At 38.8% G+C, this 10,893-nt stretch overlaps 1 protein-coding gene across 4 annotated transcripts in view; it reads right to left on the bottom strand.

Annotated features, from left to right (window-relative positions):
• Nucleotides 1-10,893, bottom strand: part of LOC110023345 (vacuolar amino acid transporter 1) — a 79,626-nt gene that overhangs the window by 23,584 nt on the left and 45,149 nt on the right. The gene's annotated exons all lie outside the window — the stretch shown is intronic.

Below are 10,893 nucleotides of genomic sequence, written 5' to 3'. Positions count from 1 at the left end.
GTCGGGCAGGTCTACTATGGAAGCTATACGTTTATTGAGAGGTTTGATGGAGAAGTTCAAAGATAATAAGAAGAATCTATATTTGATTTTTATTGATTTAGAAAAAGCTTACGATAAGGTTCCAAGAGATATCCTTTGGAGAGTTCTTGAGAAGAAAGATATTGATATAACTTATATTCAAGTCATTAAAAATACAACTTGTGTTCAAATTGAAGGAAGATTGATCAAATATGTTCCTATTTCTGTTGGATTACATCAGGGATCGGCTTTAAGCCCATATCTTTTTGCTTTAGTTATGGATGGTCTTACTGGACATCTACAGGAGGATGTACCTTGGTGTATGCTTTTTGCTGATGATATTCTTCTCGTGGATAAAACGAGAGAAAAAGCCCAGGAAAAACTTGAATTATGGAGGTCTACATTGGAGTCTAAAGGCCTTCGTTTTGTGCATATTGCTGGAGGAATACATGGAACAACAGGCCAGGTTTTACTACAACTACTCGAGATGCGTTTGGATAACATCCTTTTTCGATTAGGTATGGCTTCGACCATTCCAGGAGCCAGACAATTAGTTAACCATAGACACATTTTAGTTAATGGTCGTATAGTGGATATACCAAGTTATCGTTGCAAACCCCGAGATATTATTACTACGAAGGATAAAGAAAGATCGAAAGCTCTGATTCAAAATTATCTTGTTTCATCCCCCCGCGGGGAATTGCCAAACCATTTGACTATTGACTCCTTACAATATAAAGGATTTGTAAATCAAATAATAGATAGTAAATGGATCGGTCTAAAAATAAATGAGTTGTTGGTCGTAGAATATTATTCCCGTCAGACTTGATTCTAACGAAAATAAAAAAGCAAGGTTCATACCAATTTTGACTCCTTTCGCTGAAGTAAATAGAGTACCTCGTGCCCTGTCTCATTCACGTATCAAAAAAGGATCGGCAATAGGATTCTTTTGATTTTTTTCTTCTTTTCAATATCAAGACGATATTTCTATTTTTATTTTCGCAGGTATTAATTAGGGATAGATAATGTCTATTAAATAAGGCGTTAAAATGATGATATCAATTCTTATTTTCTTTGATACATTATAGTAGGTAACGTTGATGAATGAAAAGAAACGGAAAGAATTGTAATTGGTAAATTTGCAAACAAAAGTCTACATAGCAGTTCCAATGCTACACCTTGAACCACTCGGTCCGAAATAGTGTAATGGAAAAAGAAGTGCTTTGAATCATTGCTATTGGACTCGGACCTGTTCTGAGACTCGGACCTGTTCTGAAACCTGTTCTGAAAAAGCCGAGGTATTTTCATTCAATAAAAAAATATTCTATTTCTGCCTATTTTATTTTTTGTTTTTCATATCAATAAATAATTTTGTTCAAATCAAATTTTTGAGTCGGCTCATAATGTTTTTTGACCCGACTCAAGCGACATTTCGAGTTAGGTTTACGAGCCGGATCGATCCCGGCACACGAGCCAAAATGGCATTCAAGCCGGCTCATAAATCGTTTGATTTCGATCCAGTTCGGATCGAAATTAAGTTGACTCAAGCCACGATCCGATTTCGATCCATTTAAGATAATTTCGATCCGATTTCGAGCCGCCCCTGAATTGGCTCGAAGTCGGCTCGTTCACAGCTCTGTATAAGCGTTCAAGGTGGCGCAATCTGCCTTCGCAGCTCTGCGATTTATACTACAAAGAGAAAATCGTACTGAGCAAAATTCCAGCCAAGAAAAGATTTCTACTATAGAGAGAAAACACAACCGAGAAAGAGTCCGAGCCAATCAAAATTTCCATGCGAAGAATTGACCCTTGATAACCGGTTACAGGAAAAGGAGAACAGTGCCCGGAGGGCCTGAAGAGTCAAGGAAAGACCAACTGCAGGGAAAGGAGAACAGCATCTGGGAGGGCCTACAGCATTAAAGAAAGACTCGCCAGCAAGTAAGGAGAAGAGCGCCTGGGAGGGCCTGCAGTGACTATCAGCTGCAGGAAGAGCTTTCGACAGCAGGAACGAGGGGTTTTTGGCTGACCGGCAAGCTAGGAAAGGAATTTCAGCTGGCCTGATAACTGGTTGCAGTGAGGAACGGTAGAAGAAGGGCCTGCAACAAGGAATTCCAGCTGAAGGGACGTATTTCGGAGATGGAGACAATCAGTGAGAGGATTCTGGCTGCAAGAGGGACCCAGATAGAAGCCTGTAGAATAAGTTTGGGATCAGGCAGAGTACCAGCTCCGGCAGAGGAATTCCGGCTTTGGAAAAATGGGTTTCTGGTATGGGTATTAGAGAGAGGTAAAACAAATGAGGTTATTGTTGTGGAAGAGAGGAGATTCGACTCAGATAAAAGGGGTTTCTGGAGATTCCACTGCTCATGTAAAGAGATTTTTCTGGAGGTTCCAGCAGAGGACTTTCTGGCAGAGAAGGTTACTGGAGGTTTAGGAGGAGGCATGCCGGCAAGAGGAAGATAAGGGATTGGAGGGATTCCGGTGGTAGGAAAGCTAGGGCTTTGGTTCAAATACCATGTTGAAAACAAGTATGGGGAGGAAAAATTACTTCTTATACATAAGTAGGTTAAATATATGAAGGAAACCAATCCCTCCTAATTTACAAACTTTCCAAATATATCTAATCTCAATTAGGAATAAGAATAATTCTGAAATAAAGTGAAACAAATAAAATAAAAACTAATCAAGGGGTTTCCAAAAATAGTCCTCAATCAAATCTCCCATGATCTCCATGGTGACCGGCCAATTCACCCTAGATAGAGTCGAAATCTTTCTCAAATTTTTACGGAAAAAAAGAAACAAATAGAAGACGGCCCAATTCTTACACCAAACTAATGAAGTATCTGTTTCGTCGATACCTAAGAAATTTTTTTGTTTTTTATTAGCCTAAGAGCAATTTAGTTATTTGTCATTTATTATTATTTAGTATAAATAAGGCTACTGTGTTTAGGGTTAAGAGGAGGGATGAGAATATGGTTGTGAGTCTTAGGGTTAGGGTTTGGGAGAGATTTCCTACCTTATTAGATTTGAGAGAGATTGTCTACCTCTCAAATTATAAGTGTTTATCTTTATGTATTCATGTTGTATTGCTTTGATTTGGTATTCGTGAAAAAAAAAATGTATTTGCCCCGATTTCTATGAGGGATTTTTCTACGAATTATATCAAACTGGCATCAGAGCATCAATTTGGTAGCTCAAAAAAGAAGATTGTGGCTCTTCTAGGAAGAAAAAAGATTATGGTGTACAGTCCTTCAACTCCTTCGGTCTCATTCATCGTCGCGCGATAGAGCAGAAGTAGGTGGGAAGCAACGATAGGAACATGGCGTGCCTCCTTAAAATACTGTTGCGATCAAGGTAGCTGGGAAGACCAATTGGATCATGACACCTGCGTGACCGAAGATCCTAGCACAAGGAAGCAACAAATCCAACGTACAGGGAAGCAACAAATTCAACGCTTGGGCAACCCTAATCGTGAGATGGTAGCAATAGAGTTGTGATTCGAGCTAGCAAGGAAACAACGGCTAACATGTGTTCCACCTTCATGATTAGAAATTATTTGGATAATAATTGCAATCAAGAAAGTAAATGATTTGGAGATGAAATTAGAGGAAGAGGTGAACCAAATCAAATTTGAGATAGAGAAAAGGTTCTCAATCATAGAAGAAAGATTTTCCGCCATGGAAAACCAAGTTGAGAGCCAATTTGAGAGCTTAGAGAAGAAGATGAGGGAATTTATTGAGATGCAATCCAAGACTCCGTCAACGGTTCAATTTTTAAATCCTAACCAAGGGGTTGACCGAAGAATTCTTGGCTAAATCGAAAGGGAAAGAAAAAAGAGAGGAACATGAGGAAAGCAACCACATCAAGAACCCCTTCATAGAGCTTCAATGGAGGTGGAGTAGAGATTTCTGATGGAGGGGTTGGGCCGAAGCATGGAGAAGGGGTTATTTGAGGGGTATAGAGGAGTACGAAGAAGAAAGGAGATAAGCCAAAATGAAGTATGACTATGATCGAATAAAAAAGTTTTACCCTATATACAAGGAGGAAAACATCGAAAAGATAGAAAGTTGGGGTGGAGATGCTAGGGTTAGGAAGTTGAAATTGCTGATCTTTGAGGGAGAAGACTCACATGGGTGGGTGTACTGGATGGAGCGATATTTCACGATGAGTCAGCTAAATGGGGAGAAGAAGCTCATGGCGACGGGATTATGTCTAGAGGGGAAAGCTCTAACATTATTCCAGTGAAGGAAAGCTAGATATTTGATCCGCTCATGCGAGAAATTTAATGATTGTCTGATAGAAGGTTCTTGAGTCATTCAAGAAGAAGACCTACACAAGCAATTTTTTATTTTAACTCGGGAGAGTACTGTCATGAAATATAGGGAGAGATTCGAGCTATTGTCAGAATAACTGAGAAAGAATTTCGGAAGCGGTATTGGAGGGAAATTATATGACGGGTATAAGGCCTAACATAAGCACAGTACTTCGCCTGCTAGATCGTGAGGCTCCGTTGAAATTATAGAATTAGCGTAACTGCTTGAAGAAAAAAATGGAATTGAACTTGCTAATATGAGCAGCATAAGTAGAGCGTCATACTGAACAACTACAGCCACGACGATACCAAAAACTCAAACAGTGGAAGTTCAGAGGGAGGCTCCCAGAAACATGAACAATGAACCACGACCGAGAGCAACATTTAAACGCCTTACAGAGACAGAGTATCAAGAGAAGCGAACAAAAAGGTTATGATTTCGATGTGATGAAAAGTTTTCCCCATGACAACGTTGTATGAATCAAACATTACACGTTCTCATCAGCAACAGTTTTCTTTTATCCTCCCTGAAGACAAGGTGGTTCTTTGTGAGGGGGACTACTCTTATGTGTGTGCCTAAAGACAATTCTATTGTTTATTAGCCTAAAAAAATTTAGTCATTTGTCATTTATTATTATTTAGTATAAATAGGGCTAATATGTTAGGGTTACGAGGAGGCATGAGATTGTGGTAGTAAGACTTGGTGCTAGAGTTTGGGAGAGATTTACTACCTTTCGAATTGTAAGATTTGGGAGAGATCACCTATCTCTCGAATTGTAGATGCTTATCTTCATGAATTTGTATTGTATTGTTTTGATTTGATATTCATGAAATAAAATGTGTTTCCCTGATTTCTGTGATATATTTATTTCGACTCATATTAGTATCTTTCCCACAAATTCTTTGTTGCACTTGTGTTAACACAAATCTCAAATCCAACAAGCACGTATAAATTTGAAAAATAAACGTCTAAACATTATTGATAAAAGGTTCCTTAAACTATATGACATAGATATCTATTCAAGGATTTTAAACCCTAAATCAGTAAATATGATTGGCATAAAATCAACCCAATTGGGTTTAATGATTGAAATTTAGGTCTCGGTTTATCCAAAAACCATAAGCATTGAACAAAAATTATAGAGCTACAAAACTTAAAACCTGAGCTGCAAAATTTGAACAGCTAAAAACTACAAAAAAAATCACATCACATGATCTCCTAACAGAATTGCATATCGTGGTGAAAGCCAAAATCTCACATCACCTCACGTAGGGTGAAAAAAAGATAATCCATAAGAGCTACTATGTATGGTGAACTACCAATGCAGAGAAATGCTCAGAACCATAGACATAGCTTGAACTGCAGCAATCTAACCTACAGCCATAACCAAACTAGACCTTGTCCACAAGCCACAAAAGCAAAACTAGCATTAGAGATGCAAACTGAAAAAAATACACAACTCATCCTGATGCAGTTCTAAGGCTCCTAGAAGGTATTTGGGAAACGGATTTTGCAGGAAGGTAGTTGTGGAATAGCAAGGGAATGAAAATATGTGAGGTTGGTGGCGTATAGAAGGGGATAGTCGTCGTTCGGTTGCTGTCCCAACTCAAAACAAAAGTCCAACGGCAAATCAGAAAGGTACAAGCGCCGAGGAGATTCAACCACCCATTCCTAAGCAAGATACATATACATCACTTGCAAAGGAAAAGTATACAGCACTCCTTAGGGTAGAAATCAGATATTACAATTTCTCAAACTTACAAACAAAGCAAAAGTACGAAAAAACAGCAAAATAACAAGATATAAAGATCTCCTTTATAGGAAAACCTACTTGGAAAGAAGAAATAGGAAATAAATAAAAAAGGAAAGGAATTAGGCTAAATAGATACAGGACAAGCGTGTTGACCTCATTTTTAGTGAGGTCTAGTCTTTCTCTTAAGATTTAGGGTCTAGCATTGGGATTCTTCCTTCGACTATCTTAGACCCTTAGAAATGGAACCCACCTCATTTTAGAAATTCAAACTGCTTATATACTCTTTTGAAGTTCTGCATGTAGTTATTGACCTCTAGCACGTAGGAGGTTGAAACCAACATGAGAGAACTCAAAAGGAGTCCCTATAGGACCTTTAAACCTTAGGGTAGCCTTTTGCACAATTTGCACTCCCGCGCGCACAAACTTCGCAATTCGGAGAGTCGACACGTCCAATCACTACAATTTTCATCGCTTGCACAGTTATCTATTCAGGACTTGATAGATTGTTGGAGACGATTGATTGCAAATCGAAATATTATGAAATTTGAATTTTGACGTGTTTTTAACCCGATTGTCGAAGATGTTGTCCAAGCGACCCCGGATGACAAAACGGACTGCACCAGCGCGTCCGGAATGTCGATTTTGCCTAGGGATGACACCCATTTTGCTAAGGCACTGCGCGCGAATAAATTGCATGAGATTTAATATAATATATATATATATATATATACTTTCTCGGTCTCGAGCCGACCGAGCCCCTTCTCCTCCACGCGAGAGAGAATTGACCTCTCGTTCGTCCTTGCCTGACACTTGCTGCCCGCGACCCTCCTTCTCGAAGCCGCGCCAGCTTCCACGAGCTGCGATTTTCCTTTCTTGGTAGTTTGACTCTGAGGAACTTGCTCCCTGGAACACTTGAGTGACAACTTTCTCTTCTTCCCGATGCCTCTCTCGCTACCACTCGCCCTCTTCACTTTGTCCTGAGTACTTCGGTTGCCTCGCCTTTTGCAAGCAGGGAAGGCGTTCTTCTTCTTCCTTGACCCGATTCGAGTACCGAAGAGGGTGTTGGTTGACTTCATTCTTTCCCCCTCTTCTCTGCCTATGAATATAGTTTCTTTTGGGTTTTGGGGTTGTTGAGAAGTTTCTTAAAGAGGGGAAGTGGAGATCTTTGTTGTTGGAAGATTTTAGGAAGAAGATTTCTATGGGAGCATCTCTTTGAAACTATTTTTGCAGTACAATGTTTTAAAGGTCATATTAGAGGTATCTGTTCTTCCCCTTTTTCTCCTGTGCCCTGGTTTCCTGTGGTTTTCTCTCAGTCGAACCCCTTTTGCTCGATTCAGTGGATAGTGCAGCATGCTTATGTGATATCACACTTATGTTTTCTTTGAAATACTTGGTACTCAAGCATCTAGAGATAAAAATATGGGCATATTCTAGGAGCTAGACTTGGTTACTTGCTTAAAGTAGTGAAGCTATGGCATGTTTCTGTTTATTGTAGCATATTTATGTTGGAAGCAATTAGAAGAGTTGAAACACGGCTTTGGAATAATTTTGTTACTCCTCTTGCAAGCATGTTAGAATATATATTATGAAGTTTTTCATCTATTTTTATTTAGCATGAGATATTGGAGAGGTTATTTGGTCTTTCATGCATGTTGGGGGTTCGGATTTGGCATCTTATAATTTCCTCTTGCTTAAAATGCATGTTATGAAGAAGTTCACTTTGATTTGGAAAAGATGTTATAGTTTGCTTTAATAATTTGGTTTGACTCCTTGAAGGGGGGGATCTTTCATGCTCGGATGTTTGAGGGAAATTAATTCATGCTTAGAACGACTATATTGGTGGCCTAAAAAATGCTTTTCATGACACTGCTATAGTTTAAAATCTATTTTAGCTCCATATGCTGATGTTTTACAGGCTTGTGAGCTATTCCTTGGCTTTGAATGGCTCAATTTTACCTTGAAATGGTTGGAACTTTAATTTTTGTTAAAGCCTGAATTTATATTGATGCTTGGGTCATGTTTTAGCCTTGTTGGGCTCGGTTTTGGATTGGTTTGAAAGCTTATAAGACTGCAGCTTTGATATATGTTTGGTTCCTTACCATGGGTTTGTGATGTAGTTGAGATTTGCGCCTCTTGCAGTCCTTACCCGTGAGACCTATTGGAGTTTGTTGAGTTTAATTTAGCCCCTCTTGTTGAATTTGAATCATTTGAATGATTGTAGATGGATCAAATTTGTTACTTTGAGAGATTGGTGATGTTGAGAGATTGGTGATGACTTTGAGAGATTGGTGATGTTTTGTACTCTCTTATGCACATCAAAACTTTTAGGGAATTGATTTGAGCTGCCCTCAACCGCGAGCCTTCACAGTTCTTTTCTGGGCCCTTTTATTGCCTTAGCCGTGAGCCTCTTTTAGCCTTGGGTTGCCTTAGTTGTTGCTTCCTCTTCTCTATTGACCCCGGTCGTGAGCATTTATTTGGTTCTGTGGAAAGATTTCATGTTTATTTGATGTATGAGGCGATCTATTAATTCGAAAGTTGGAGAATTTTGATTTCGGCATGAGTTTGAAAATATTAGTGGTGGTTTTCCCGAGATCATTTTCTTTTTGAAGTTTGGGAGATTTTAAATCTTATTTTGGAAAAGTATTTGGTTGAGACAAATTAATTTCATTAAAGATGTCATTGGGGTTTGGATACTGGCGTTAGGAGGTCATTTTGACTCGGGTTGGTCCAATTTAAAAAAAAAAAGTGAGAAAGTGATATCCATTTCGGATTGATTCAAGGATTTTCGGGTCTTCCTTTTCGAATCTTTTTGTCACAAACTTTGAGGGCTGATTCATCCTTCGTTATTTTCGATATTTTAGGTGAATCAGTCTCTCCTCTCTCTCATCCCATTTTTATTCTTTTTTTCTTGCTTCTTAGTTCGATTTTCGATGTTTATGTCCGATACATAAGTGTTCACGTATAGCATTTTGATATACGTGAAACCATCAAATAAGGTCGCAAGTAGTTGGTTTTGTTTTGGGGCGTAGAGCGGTGATGACAAAGGCCCACCGGAGATAGTGCAGAATGATATGTCATCCTACGACATCAGGATCCGATTCAGGAATCCATCAAGATCCGATTCAGGAACCCGGTGAGCTGTAGGATGACAATATCATTCACCGACACAAGACTAGCGGGAGTTGACCCGAATCTTCTTAGGTTGTTGGTAGTCTTATGCCCGACAACACGATCGACTCGTGGACAACTACTTCTCAAAATTAGTACAAATAAACTTAATAGGAACAAATACACATTTTTCTAAAACAAAAATACATTTTTCGCTACAAAAAAAATTAATACAACCCACTTTTTGCATGTTTGAAACCTATGTGCATGTTGAAAATATAAATTTTAAATACATCTTAAACATCAGTTGTCCACCTGTTGATTACCTATTTAAGCCAAGCAGTACCCTCCTGAGTGAGGCTCGATAGGACACCCTTCTAGTTGAATGGCGGACTTTATACATCCCGGTGACCGAGTAGCCTTCGACGACCCTCGAATACTAATATATAGTTGAGCCTAGCCCCGACCCGAGTGCTTGCAGTCCCCTCTTCTAGTCCCGAGTGCTTGCAGTCCCCTCTTCTAAGACTTTTTCATATGTTTTTCTTGGAATTTTTGGACAAAGCACACGTGGTCTCTTTTTCTTTAGATTTTCTCGTGTTTTCTACGATTTTAATCGACTTGTCGATTCGATGATTTCCTTGCATTTCTCTTGTCGTGAGTCTTTAGACGACCTTCCTTGAGATTTCTGAATGATGTCTCTTTGTTTTCGTTTATATAAAGCATTTCAATCTGTTTCCTCAAGTTTTTTGTTTGTACCTGTTGCATCAATTACACCTAAGGAACAGTGGACCTCTCAGGTATACAGGTTTGTTTTATGTTTACAGCATGTTGCTTTCTTGCAAATCACCTACATGCTGTAATTTTTTTTGTTGTACTCTTTTTACCTTTTTTTTTTCTTACACTGCATGTTGTGCTGCTTTCTTTACTACATACTCTACTGTTTGTCATGTGCTACATACTCTACTGTTACGCTTTACACTGTACAACTTCAACATGTTATTTATAAAATATCTGAAGGACTACAACCATAGGGCCACTTGATTTGACATCATAACCTGTCACCCTATAAAACTTAAACTCGTCAGGACGAGGGGCTTGGAGCTAGCGCGGTGGGCAGCACGACCATCTTCAACAGCAGAACATATCTTCCCCTACATGCCTTCCCCAGTTAAATCATTCCTTTCCTAGAAATTAAAACAACAATCCATAGGATTTTAAGGTTGTTTGTCTAGCACAACATAAATCCTCTACCTTTCCTTTAGGCATTCATATAGCACTGTTGTACGATTTAAGCCCTAACTCGTTTTAGGTTCCGAGGTTGTCGTTCGATACGACATGATCCTCACATCTTCCAGGCTATTTGTGTGATCGTTTCACACGAATGTAAGCCCTAACAAATAAAATTGGCAAGATGAAACACATAAATATTTTTTCTCGAAACTGAAGTCAAATCATAGGATAGATTGGTATGTTATCGAGGTTCGTCTCTGGATTTATGACCTCCCCTAGTTCTCCCTCATTTGGATTCCTCAAGAATGTTTTGAATTTGAGTTTTTCCCATTTCACACTCTTTAGTCCGATTTTGTTGAAAAGTCTTATCTTTTTAACTTCTTTGAAGATAGTATTCTCTGATTTTTATCGAGAGTTTTCTTAAGTGACTTCGGTCATTGAAGATGTAGAAGATGTAATTAACTATAGCTTATA

The sequence above is a fragment of the Phalaenopsis equestris genome, unplaced genomic scaffold (assembly GCF_001263595.1).
Source record: "Phalaenopsis equestris unplaced genomic scaffold, ASM126359v1 Scaffold000224, whole genome shotgun sequence".
Lineage (NCBI taxonomy): Eukaryota > Viridiplantae > Streptophyta > Magnoliopsida > Asparagales > Orchidaceae > Phalaenopsis > Phalaenopsis equestris.
Note: the sequence above shows the minus strand (reverse complement) of the source record. Positions and strands in the feature narration are given on the sequence as shown.